Here is a 13,108-nt window from a genome sequence, read left to right as displayed (position 1 = left end):
CCCCCAGTTCTAACTAATATAGAAACATGCAGCATGTGTTGCCTTCATTCTAAGGCTGATACAAGACTTTTAATTTTTTGCGGCTCCAGACATTAGTTTTTTGTTTTTTTGGTCCAATACGGCTCTTTCAACATTTTGGGTTGCCGACCCCTGGGCCAGACCAAACCACCTTTTCTTTCGCTTACAAAGATCCACGTAAGAGGCTGTTCTGTGTCTGGGCAGAGAAACTTAGTTAACACAAGTTTAGTTTTACATTGCGAGCTGGATCGCTGATCCCGTCACAACTCTGCTCATTAGTTTAAAGGAGACCTATTATGGCATCTAATACCTATTTAAAACAGGCCCTGAATGTCTTAAAAACAAGCTTTTGATTGTTTTTGCTAAATAAATTAGAATTTCAGCCTCTGAGCCATGTCTTTATCTTCCCATTCTCTAACCTCATTATCTATGCAGGATTTTGAGGGGGCGGGGCTATGATAATGAGGCTCTGTGCTGATTGGCTGCCTGAATGACGTGATACACCGCTACGAAAAAATGGAGTAAGCTCCGGCCGGCGGAGTTAGTTGTGGGCGTGGTTTCACGGGAGCAGAATCTTATTGGCTCGTAGATCCACATCACACTGGACGGCTCATCCGGGCGGCTGAACAGACACTGCAGAATCTGGTTACTTTCATCCTTCTCTGAGTTGGCAGGCTGAGGAGAGACCCCTTTATATATGTTAAAGCAAGAAAAAACCTGGCTTTCATAATAGGTCCCCTTTAAGCGTGTTTCTTTGTTTTTCTCCTCTCATCCTCTCCCACAAACCCCCCCCACACACACACTCTTAACTTGGTCATAAAACCCCCGAGCTTGTTTCACTGGATGAGACGAAATCTCATACGCCGCACGCACGCACGCACACACACACACGTAATCTGAAGTCGTCAGAATGTATCCTGTTTTATCATCTTTAGCACTTGTGTAAATAAATTCTGATTTATTTGAATGAGAGAAGTTGTTTGTGCTTATTTTGTACATATTTGTCACAACTGCTGTTGCAAAGGCCTGAGCTCGGACTCCTCCCTTCACTATTATTCTGAAGACTAATTTACCTTGAGACTGATTTTGCCGTTTAGTTATCATTTTCCTGATTATGTCAGGTGGTGCCCCGTTTTGATTAATTCATTTTGATAATTCAATTTGATAAATTAATGAATGAATAGCTTTATTGTCGCCAGTCTGGCATCCCAGCACAGTGAGATGACAACCAGTACAACCATCAGGGCACATACAAAACAAATAACATAAGACATGAGTCAACTGGTGAGAACAGATCAGAGAAAGGATGCCAGTGGCGCGGCTCTCAAACCTGTTGACTGCGTTGGGGGGGTTGATAAGACGGGGGCCGGGGAAGGCGTTGACTATAAAGGAAGGTGTAGTTATCATTGTGTGTGTGTGTGTAAGCAGTAAGTCCGTGAACTTTGCTCAGAGCTGCTCCTCAGCCAATGTCCTTGATGTTATCAGACGGCTCGGTCAGTTCTGAAAACAGGTCCACAGATGTTCGTGGGAGAGGGGAGGGCTAGTGGGGGCAGAGTCATCTTGTTTACATTCCACCAGGAAGATTGTGACCAGAGCGATCGGCCAAAAACCCCCCTGTCAAGGTCAGATTATAGAATCAACAATTATATTGCAAAGAACAGACTCAGTAATTTTCCATCTCCCTTCAGTCTCCTGTTCATCAATGGCGACTCCAAACAGACGAATTTGTGATCAATTCCCGCCAAGCCGAGCTTCCAACTTCTCCAAGGTCTTATCAATCTTGCCAATGAGCTCAAAGACCGCCGCCAGCCTGCGATTATGTTCAAGAATCGCATTCAGCTTACGGCTTTGCTCCCCCAACGTTAAAGTCTGAGTGTTGGTCGCAGAGCTTATCCCTTCAGCCACGTCCGGCAGCTCTGAAAGAGCCAGAACAGCTGTCGACGACTTACGTGTTTGTCGGTAGACCAGGAACCCCCCCCCCCTCCGATTAGAAGAAATCCTGCCATCACAAATCCAATTATGAAGGCGTCTTCAACGTCCTTGACAGACAGGATCGCCAAACACAACGGTTTCCAATATTTATAGGAATCCATCGTGTATCCAGAAAAAAATGTCCCATCGGACAGGAGAGGCTCTGAAGACAAGACAGGACAAAAGCAGTAGCAGGGCAGATAGATAAGGGAGAGGAGCAGAAAAGCGTCCGCCTTTGCCGAGAGCCGGAAGAAGAATCTACTTTGTTAATTATTAATAATTGTCAAAGGACAATCATTAATAACTCTTGGATAACTGAACCAGCACCTCCTGTGTGGCACAAAACACAAAAACATATGGCTTAAATAAAAGGGAATTGCATGTTGCCCATGCGGCTTCATGCGTCTCGTCTTCTGAATGAGGCCAAATGGAAAACGCAGCATCTTCAGAAACTCTTCACCTGCTGTGCCTCGTCCTGCTGATGCAAAAGCTGATTCTTAATTAACTCCGTTCTTTGTTGCTGTTTTTTTGTCGGGGGTGAAAATAAAAAAAAGGCCTAAGCAACATTTAGAACTTAAATTTGACTTTTAAAAGTTTGAAACTGGAGTACAAGGATTAAGTTGTTCCTAGGAATCATCGGGAATACCGCATCCATGCATTTTAACATTGCATTTTCAAAGCCACCTTTATTTATACAGCCCTTTTTAAATAACTAAGAATAAATAAGTGCTTTACAGATGGTTTTCACCAGCCATGTAAATCCAAACACCTTGCCCTCCATCATGTCACTGCGTCTCTTCACCGGCCGGTGCTGATAACGGATTACTCTCCTGTTGCTCCGTCTGTGCAGCAACAGCTCCAGCAACGGAAAACAAAAGCCTCCCCAGCAGACCTGCTTAATGAACCAATAATGTGGGTTTCCTCTCCTCATTTGACACATCTGAGCTCTCCGCCCACAGACTCCGACTGAAATAGCTGCCACCTAATGGTCCCGAGAAAACAAACAACTCGCTGCTTCCCGTTTCCCCCGAGAGAGATTTCTCCACAAACGACAGCAGCGAACACACGATCGGCTGTTCGCTCAAAAGAAGTTCATGTTTATGGTCTGAAATGAAGAAATGATGATCAAAGGTGTCCGTTTGCGTTCAAGGTCATGCATATGCATCAAAGATTTTTGTATTGCTGTTAACATTCAACACTGTTTTTGCAGATATTTTGACTTGTCAATTTTAATTTCGTTTAATTTAGTAAACAGCATAAAACTATTCAATCCAGTTAAATTCCCTCTTAGATTTTAAGGCAAATTTTCGAAAAAAGTAATGTAAAATGTTATTTAGTGCCGTAAAAGTTACCTGAACTTTGCTAAATCCACTGTTACAAATATTGTGATTGATTTACTTAAAAAAATTAAGTCAACTTTTTGCATGAGATTATTATGTAGATCAAGAAAGACTAGTCTTTGTATAAACTACTTAATTTTTAGTATGTAAATAATACATTTTGCAAGTACAGTCAACTTAATTGTGTTAAGTTTACTTTATTTATCAAAATTAAGTTGACTTTACTTGCAAATGAATTTTGTACATACTAAAAATTAAGTAGTTTATACAAAGACTAGTCTTTCTTGATCTACATAAAAATCTCAAGCAAGATATTTTACTGTGGTTTCTACTTAAACAAATAAAGCATGTTTCATCTAAACGTTGGTCAATCTGCCCAATAAATTAAATTTGTTAAAGGAAATGTAAATACAACAAGATCATTGCTTGTTGTTTGTGAGTAAATGAACATAAATACTGCTGGTTAAGGAGAAAATGTCTTGTTTTTTGAACAAATGCAGATTAAGTTCATAACTAGATGTTTTCATGAAAAGCAACAAATTTCATTTTTAATATCACAGATTTAAATATGTTATATTTACAGGTGCTTAGATTTATTTTTTTTCCAGTGTCGTGCATTTGCACAATTACACTCGTTATTTTAAGAGCATTTGTGTTGATACTGAATCCTTTCGTTGTGCAGGACCCAAATCATCGTGGGGAAGATATTTGACCATCTTTACTTCCCATAACCACATTTTAAATAACAGCACTTTAATTGAACGTGCAACACCGTCCCAGTGTGTTGATCCGACTCACAGAAGCATCAGAAACTCCCTGTCATGAGTTTGGGTTCATCAGCAGGAAGAACAACCTCAGGTGAAACTACATCTTGTACAGTATTCCCGAGCAACAGCTGACACTCGCTGCCATTTCCCTGTTCCCACCTCAAGTTAAAAGCGGCACAAAAGGAGCTTCAGATATTTGCAGCTCACGATTCACTCGTCTGGTTTCCTTCCTCGGTCACTTTCTCAGTTTCTCTTGCTGAATCACTTTGAGTCTCTTGATCTGTAGTAGAAATCCCGCTGCATCCTGGTCTAGCGGTGACGTCAGCTTGTAGCAGGCCAGCTGACAGTCCTGCCGGGGCCCCGGACAGAATAATCTAAGATGGGCCCCCCTGCGCCCGGATCTCTCCTTCTCCTCTTCCTCTCCTCTCCCTCTGCTCTTCAGGTTTTTATACAAGCTAATGGACGTTAACATTAGAGCTAGCCAGTTAGGTTAAGTTAAAGGTTGGTAAACGTTGTAACTGTTTCTTACCTTGCTCTACGCTGACTTTATTAATTCCAGCTTCACCGTCACCCCCTTTTTAAAATATTTGTGTAGAGAATCTCTGAGGCCTCTATTTTCTTCTTCTCTTTTCTCTTTTCTCTTCTTTTCTGAGCACCGGACTTGTGCTGACCGGACATTTTGACCATTCTAATGGTTGAATTAAATGATAACGTCAAATTTTGATCAGCGGCCAAACCATTTTTGTGTTGGGGGATCTTGACCACAAGGACAATTAGGAAGAAAACTAATAACAAGCTTTTATGTAACTCAAATACTACATATTTTTTCCACAAATAGGCATATTTTGAAACATTTTGAAAAATTATTCCATAATTTAATGAGAATAAAAAATCTAAAAATTGTAGTACACCACTGGAAAAACACGATTGCAATCAGTCACGACTGCTCTGACCTGCTTCCACTCAAGTAACGCACACCATTATGGGCTTTAGTACACAGTCATATACTGCATACTGGGTACGTACTACAAGTGCAGGATTCAGCTTCAAAAACAGGATTAGTCTCTCCTGCCGGGGCCGTAGCTCTGGGGACTCGTGTCATCGTTATCCTGAAGTGATGAGACAACCGGGACAGTCGTCTGACGGAGAGGAAGATGTCTTCCTAAAAGTAATTAAGTATTCCTTCAAATGTTTAATGAGTTTAAAATCTTTCATACCAAACAAGGTGAGTATTTTGGTAGTTATTTTAAGTAAATATGTGCTTGGATCTTATTTCCTCCTCTGGTTTTTCCCTTTTATGGTTCACAACAGTTTAAATCTGCCGCTCCGACACCGATTATCCTCCAGTTCGTTCACTTCCTTCAAAGTTATTTCTTTATTTTTGTAAAAACAAAATTCCCTCAAAGTTTGAACTCCTTACTTCATTTTTGAAACGATTCTGTGAGGCCGAGACACGGCCGTCTTTAACCTGCAGAATAAGATTAATATGCAGCTTTAAAGCTGCAATCTTTTTGGCAATTTTCTTTTTTTAACGACATACAGGACTGTCTCAGAAAATTAGAATATTATGATAAAGTTCTTTATTTTCTGTAATGCAATTAAAAAAACAAAAATGTCATACATTCTGGATTCATTACAAATCAACTGAAATATTACAAGCCTTTTATTATTTTAATATTGGTGATCATGGTTTACAGTTTAAGATTAAGATTCCCAGAATATTCTAATTTTGTGAGATAGGATATTTGAGTTTTCTTTCATTAAAGAAAATAACAATATTCTAATTTTCTGAGACAGTCCTGTATAAGAAATATCCTGTAAAAAAATACAAACATGTCTTTTATATTCCTGCATTCTGATTGAACAAATATGTTTGGCAGTACAGTCGTTTAAAATAAGACGGGGAACAGAAATATCCAACAACTATTAAAGATCTGATCAGTTTTTCAAAATAAAACAGGACTTGCAGCACTTTTAAAGGCATTTATTGATCAAATACACAGGTTTTGACAAAAGCTTCTGTAGTTTTGTACGAAAGAAACTCCAGCCCCGTTCTAGCCCCCAAACTCCTTAAATCCACCGTGTTTAAATGGAAACCAGTTCATTACATGTGCAATAAATAACAATAATACAAAAAGAAGCAAGGAAAAAAAGACACCTGAATAAGTGCCAGCGGTAACCTGGAAGAAATAAAACAAAAAAAATAAAACTGTTGAGACATTTGTAGTAAAAAATGAAGGAAAGTAAACAGACACGACTCGAAAATAAAATAAAATCCAGTTGTTTGTATTTCGGGTGCTTTAGTGTTTTATTCTGAGATGTTCTGGTCGGGACCAGAAGGCATTTAGAGACCTGAGGAGCTGACTGGGAAACAAAAACTGAACAAAAGAGATTCAGAACGAGACTACGCTGAAACCTGGAGCTGATTCTGACAACCGTATATTGCACATTTTCCTTGCAAATACAATAATCACATTACCAGATTCACACCATTTCATTGTTGTTACATTTGGTGGGAAATAAAAGTCAAGAGTTTGTGTTTGAACATGGATTTGAGCCTTTACGGAGACACAGTCACACAGCTGCAAAAGTAACAAGTTAAGACGTTTTCTGCACCAGTTTGGTTTGTTTCAACACCAGATGCAAATATGCAAAGTTTGGAAGAAGGAAAAAAATAAAATAAAACGGGGAAAAAAAGAAACTGCAGAGGTCAGTGATAGCTCCACCTTCGGTGAAAGAGAGGATGCTGATCGGTCCTCAGTTTTCAGGACAGATTACACACCGCGCAGGGTAAATTGAGCTCATTTTGTTGGAATTTATGACGTTGGCAGTTAAAGATCACTGCAAAAACTCAAAATCTTAACAAGAATATTTGTCTCATTTCTAGTTAAAATGTCTCATTTTTAGTCAAAAAAAATCTCATCACATTTAAAACAAGACATCACTGGAAAAAACAACAATTTTCACCTGTTTCAAGTAGATTTTCACTTGAAATAAGTAGAAAAATCTGCCAGTGGAACAAGATTTTTTTGCTTGTAATGAGAAGATAAATCTTGTCCCACTGGCAGATTTTTCTACTTATTTCAAGTGAAAATTTACTTGAAACAGATGAAAATTGTCAAATAAGTTATTTTTCTGGTAATGACTCTTGTTTTAAGAGATTTTTTGACTAAAAATGAGAAATTTTAACTAGAAATAAGACAAATATTCCTGGTAAGATTTGGAGTTTTTGCAGTGTTCGCCATGGCCACTTCGGCCGGTACGATGTTTGGAACACAGAACTGGACAGAGGCGACCGCCTGCTGCTGATCCAGAGCACCGGGATGCGACTGCTGTGTTGGTGAGAACTGGTTGCTGCAGAATTATTCCTAGAAAAAAACTGTTAAAGCGTCAAATCCAGTCACTTGCTCTGGGAACTGGACCGAGCCGCGATGACGAGGAACGAGGAATCTGCGTTTTCCGTCCACGTCGCTGAGCGAGCGACTCCCGAGGGGCCGGTGGGATTAAAACCTTTACTGAGTGAGCCGTGCAAGTGGACGCTTATTAGAGACGTTTCTTACGTTTCCAGGACCGATTCTGCAGCCACAACGTTGAACATGAGTTAAAATTCATGCATCTACCTCAAAAAGGAGTCAGCTTGATATCAGGAACTTTGAAAAAGCAAGTCCGAGTAAGTAATTACAGGACTGTCTCAGGAAATTAGAATATTGTGATAAAGTCCTTTATTTTCTGTAATGCAAAAATGTCATACATTCTGGATTCATTACAAATCAACTGAAATATTGCAAGCCTTTTATTATTTTAATATTGCTGATCATGGTTTACAGTTAAGAAAAAAGTCGAAATGTCAAGAAAAAAGTAAATTTCGTGAATAAAGTCGAAATGTCGAGAAAAAGTTGAAATGTCGAAAAAAAAAGTCGAAATGTCGAGAAAAGTCGAAATTTCGAGAAAAAAGTCAAAATGTCGAGAAAAAAATCAAAATGTCGAGAAAAAAGTCAAAATGTCGAGAAAAAAGACGAAATGTTGAGAAAAAAGTAAAAATGTCGAGAAAAAGTCGAAATGTCGAGAAAAGTCGAAATTTCGAGAAAAAAGTCAAAATGTCGAGAAAAAAATCAAAATGTCGAGAAAAAAGTAAAAATGTCGAGAAAAAAGACGAAATGTTGAGAAAAAAGTAAAAATTTCAAGAAAAAAGTCGAAATGTCGAGAAAAAAATCAAAATGTCGAGAAAAAAGTAAATTTCGTGAATAAAGTCAAAATGTCGAGAAAAAAATCAAAATGTCGAGAAAAAAGTCAAAATGTCGAGAAAAAAATCAAAATGTCGAGAAAAAAGTCAAAATGTCGAGAAAAAAGACGAAATGTTGAGAAAAAAGTAAAAATGTCGAGAAAAGTCAAAATTTCGTGAATAAAGTCGAAATGTCGAGAAACTCGACTCAAATATCCTATCTCAAAAAATTAGAATATTCTGGGAATCTTAATCTTAAACTGTAAGCCATAATCAGCAATATTAAAATAATAAAAAGCTTGCAATATTTCAGTTGATTTGTAATGAATCCAGAATGTATGACGTTTTTGTTTTTGTAATTGCATTACAGAAAATAAAGAACTTTATCACAATACTCTAATTTTCTGAGACAGTCCTGTATGCGCCTTTTACTGGGCGAGGCTGAAAAATGACGTCCAAGAAGAAGGAGGAGCTGAGCGTTACGGCCTCGGTCCGGCCTGGTGACCCGTCAGCCTCTCGGCTGCTCTGAAGCCTCTCAGCTCGGCTGTCAGAGCTCTGCAGGACTGACGTCTCTTTGCTGGTGTCGGTTTGAAAAAGCGAACAGATGAAGATGCAGCCCGCTCCGTCGGAGTCCTCGTTTCTAAGTGTCACAGATCCAATCATCTGTTGGAGATTGAAACAAGTCTCAACCTGTCGGAGGTGCAAATATCTCAACAAAAAAAGAGTGTGATTTCTATTTGAGGCATGAAATTGGTGCGAGTGCACGCCGGCGTCTCACCACTTACTCTGCTACGACTCGCTCAACATTCCTCTCGCTTTGCTTCCCACAGCGAGTTTTAGCAAACGGGCAAAGCCAACGGATCGATAAACAGGAGGGGGGGGCAGCACCGTATTTATCTGCAGAGCCGGCAGATCTGTAGGGTTCGGGTCCGTACGGTGAAACCAGGAAGTGACGGGAGGAAGGTCAGTGGCGTCAATTCAGTCCAAGCTAAGGTACAGCAAAGTTACGAGTCACAGAACTGAACTAGAGTATCAATTAACACGTCCAGTATACTCATCACAGAAGTCTCGCTCACTGCAAAAACTCAAAATCTTACCAGGAATATTTGTCTTATTTCTAGTTAAAATGTCTCATTTTTAGTCAAAAAATCTCATTACATTCAAGACAAGACTCAAAAACAACAATTTTCACCTGTTTCAAGTAGATTTTCATTTAAAATAAGTAGAAAAATCTGCCAGTGGAACAAGATTGTTTTGCTTGTAATGAGAAGATAAATCTTGTTCCACTGGCAGATTTTCCTACTTATTTCAAGTGAAAATTTACTTGAAACAGGTGAAAATTGTTGTTTTTTCCAGTGATGATTCTTGTTTTAAGTGTAATGAGATTTTTTGAATAAAAATTAGACATTTTAACTAGAAATAAGACAAATATTCCTGGTAAGATTTGGAGTTTTTGCAGTGAGTGAGACTGCATTTGAAAAAGTTCCAATTTTCTCATTACAAAATCTCATTACACTTAAAATTAACAGAAAAATAACTTGTTATTTGACCATATTCAACTTTTTCAAGTCAGTTTTTACTTGAAATAAGTAGAAAAATCTGCCAATGGGAAAAGATTTATCTTCTCATTACAAGCAAAAAAATCTTGTTCCACTGGCAGATTTTTCTACTTATTTTAAGTGAAAATCTACTTGAAACAGGTGGAAATGGTTGTTTTTGAGTCTTGTCTTAAATGTAATGAGATTTTTTTTGACTAAAAATTAGACATTTTAACTAGAAATAAAACAAATATTCTTGTTAAGATGAGTTTTTGCAGTGTAAAATAACTAGTGAAATCGATCATGTTGTTCTGATTTGCATTTGTAGTTATTCTATATGTATTAAGTAATAGAATAATCAATACAAAGAGACACAGAGTAATTCCATAAATGTATTTTAAAATCATTTACATTTAACCCTTGAAGCCGAGGTGTGGTGCTGCCGTACCTTCATACCCGACTGACGCCCCTGAAGTTCCCGCGCTGCTCCGTCTCAGAGCGTCTGGAGTTTGAAACGAGGGTTTGTTAGCACCATGGTAACCATAGTAACCGGCAGCAGACGCCACATCCGAGCGCGGCCTCATCCTGTCCCGGCCGATCACGTACGTCTTTCAATGTTACAATTTTGTTCATCTGAAACTGTTTAAATGTGTTTACGCGCGTTTGTTCGCCGTGAAAATCAAGTTGTAACAAACTGGCTGCGTTCCAACTCCCGTACGCACTTATATTTGTCTTAAGTTAAAATGTTAAAATGTCTCATTTTTGGTAAAAAACAATTTTCACCTGTTTCAAGTAAATTTTCACCTAAAACAAGCAAACAAAAAAATCTTGTTCCACTGGCAGATTTTTCTACTTATTTCAAGTGAAAATTTACTTGAAACAGGTGAAAATTGTCAAATAAGTAATTTTTCTGGTTTTTCTGGACTCTTGTTTTAAGTGTAATGAGATTTTTTGACTAAAAATGACATTTTAACTAGAAATAAGACAAATATTCCTGGTAAGATTTGGAGTTCTTGCAGTCCACAGCCGCTTTTACCTCTTTACTTTCAAGCTGATGCAACAGAAAGAAATGTTTGTCTAGACCAGGGGTCGGCAACACAAAATGTTTTAGATCCATATTGGACCAAAAACACAAAAAACAAATATGTCTGGAGCTGCAAAAAATGAAGTCTTGTATCAGAATTAGAATGAAGACAACACATGCTGCATGTTTCTATATTAGTTATAACTGGGGGGAGATTTATTTATTATGCACTTCGAGAAAAAAGTCGAAATGTTGAGAAAAAAGTCAAAATTCCGAGAAAAAAGTCGAAATGTCGAGAAGAAAGTCGAAATGTTGAGATTAAAAAAGGAAAGGAAAAAGGAAGAAAAAAGAAAAAAAAAGGGGAAAAAAAGGTCAAACATTTCTGAAAAAGCTCCAGGAGCCACTAGGGCGGCGCTAAGGAGCCGCGGGTTGCCGACCCCCGGCCTAGACGCACTAATCTTCCACAACAAGCGGTTCAACGCAGGCGACTTCAGATCGTCTGCAGACGACGAGCTGCTTTAAAACCGGGACTTTCTGCCCCGACTCGTGCGAAGGAAAAAAGATTTGAGCTCAGATTTGATGCCAGTCTCTTAAAAACACAGAGCGGTCCGGCCAGCGTTCCTCGGTGCAGAAATGGGAGTTTGTGTGTTTGCTCCTTCAGTTTTTCCTCGGAATCGCAGCAGCACCGTGTCGGCTGAACGTTCAACACAAAACCAGGAGGGGGTGAAGGTTTAAAACCGGACTGGAAAACACATGCAGGATGAAAATCAGCAGCTTCACTCGTCTCAGAGAGGAAATGCACCACGTTGAGTTTGCATGAAATGACGTGCACATTAACCTTCACACACCAGATACATGACATCGCATTTGCAGGGGTTTTCACCAGATACAAACATTAAAAACACTCTTTCCTGAACAAAAGAGGCGGCCGGGCTCGTCGTTTTTGGTTTTAAAATGCTTTTAACAGCTTCATCTCTGAAAATATTTCATATAAACAACTCAGTCACAATGTTCGGTGTTTTAAAAACTGCACATGAGCAGAAGCCGGAGAGGAGGAAGGCGTTTGCTGCAGAAACTCTCGATGCAGATCAGAGTTTCAAGCACGTGTTCGGATTTTTTTATCCTTTTTTCTTCTACAGGACTGTCTCAGAAAATTAGAATATTGTGATTTTCTGTAATGCAATTACAAAAATGTCATACATTCTGGATTCATTACTAATCAACTGAAATATTGCAAGCCTTTTATTATTTTAATATTGCTGATCATGGTTTACAGCTTAAGAAAAAAGTTGAAATGTCGAGAAAAAAGTCGAAATGTCGAGAAAAAAGTCGAAATGTCGAGAAAAAAGTCGAAATGTCGAGAAAAAAAGTCGAAATGGTGAGAAAAAAGTCAATTTCGTGAAAAAAGTCGAAATGTCGAGAAAAAAGTCTAAATTTCGAGAAACAAGTCAATTTCGTGAATAAAGTCAAAATGTCGAGAAAAAAGTCAAAATTTCGAGAAAAAATTAAAATGTCGAGAAAAAAGTCAAAATGTCGAGAAAAAAGTCAATTTCGTGAATAAATTCGAAATGTCGAGAAACTCGACTCAAATATCCTATCTCAAAAAATTTGAATATTCTGGGAATCTTAATCTTAAACTATAAACCATAATCAGCAATATTAAAATAATAAAAGGCTTGCAATATTTCAGTTGATTTGTAATGAATCCAGAATCTATGACATTTTTTTTTTTTTTTTTTTTTTTTTTTTTTTTTTTTTAAATTGCATTACAGAAAATAAAGAACTTTATCACAATATTCAAATTTTCTGAGAAAGTCCTGAACTTCTGATGATGAAATACTAAAAAACAGCATAGAAAAACCAAAAACAACGAACTTAAGACTTGAAAATTCCCACAAAAGATGTAGTTGGTTTTGTAGAGACCCATGAATTCAGACATCATTAAACACAAACACTCCGGTCGTCGTGTTTCTGTTTCTGTTTCCTCCAGACTTGTTGAGACGGTGAAGGAAACCCGGCGTGTGGACGGGCAGACAGACGTTTATCCGTGGAAAAAAGGGGGAAACGGTCACTGAACGACAGACGGGACGAGTCAGCGAGGTAAATACTGCGAGGTCTGACGTGTGATGCGTCCAGGGATCCGGCTGTGCTGGAGACACTTCAGCGTTAAGACATTCGCTGTTTGACGGAGCGTTTGTTTCGCCGTGTCACAGTTAAGAACAGCCTTT

Source organism: Cololabis saira, chromosome 7 (assembly GCF_033807715.1).
Source record: "Cololabis saira isolate AMF1-May2022 chromosome 7, fColSai1.1, whole genome shotgun sequence".
NCBI classification, from domain to species: domain Eukaryota; kingdom Metazoa; phylum Chordata; class Actinopteri; order Beloniformes; family Belonidae; genus Cololabis; species Cololabis saira.
This window is presented reverse-complemented; position numbering follows the sequence as displayed.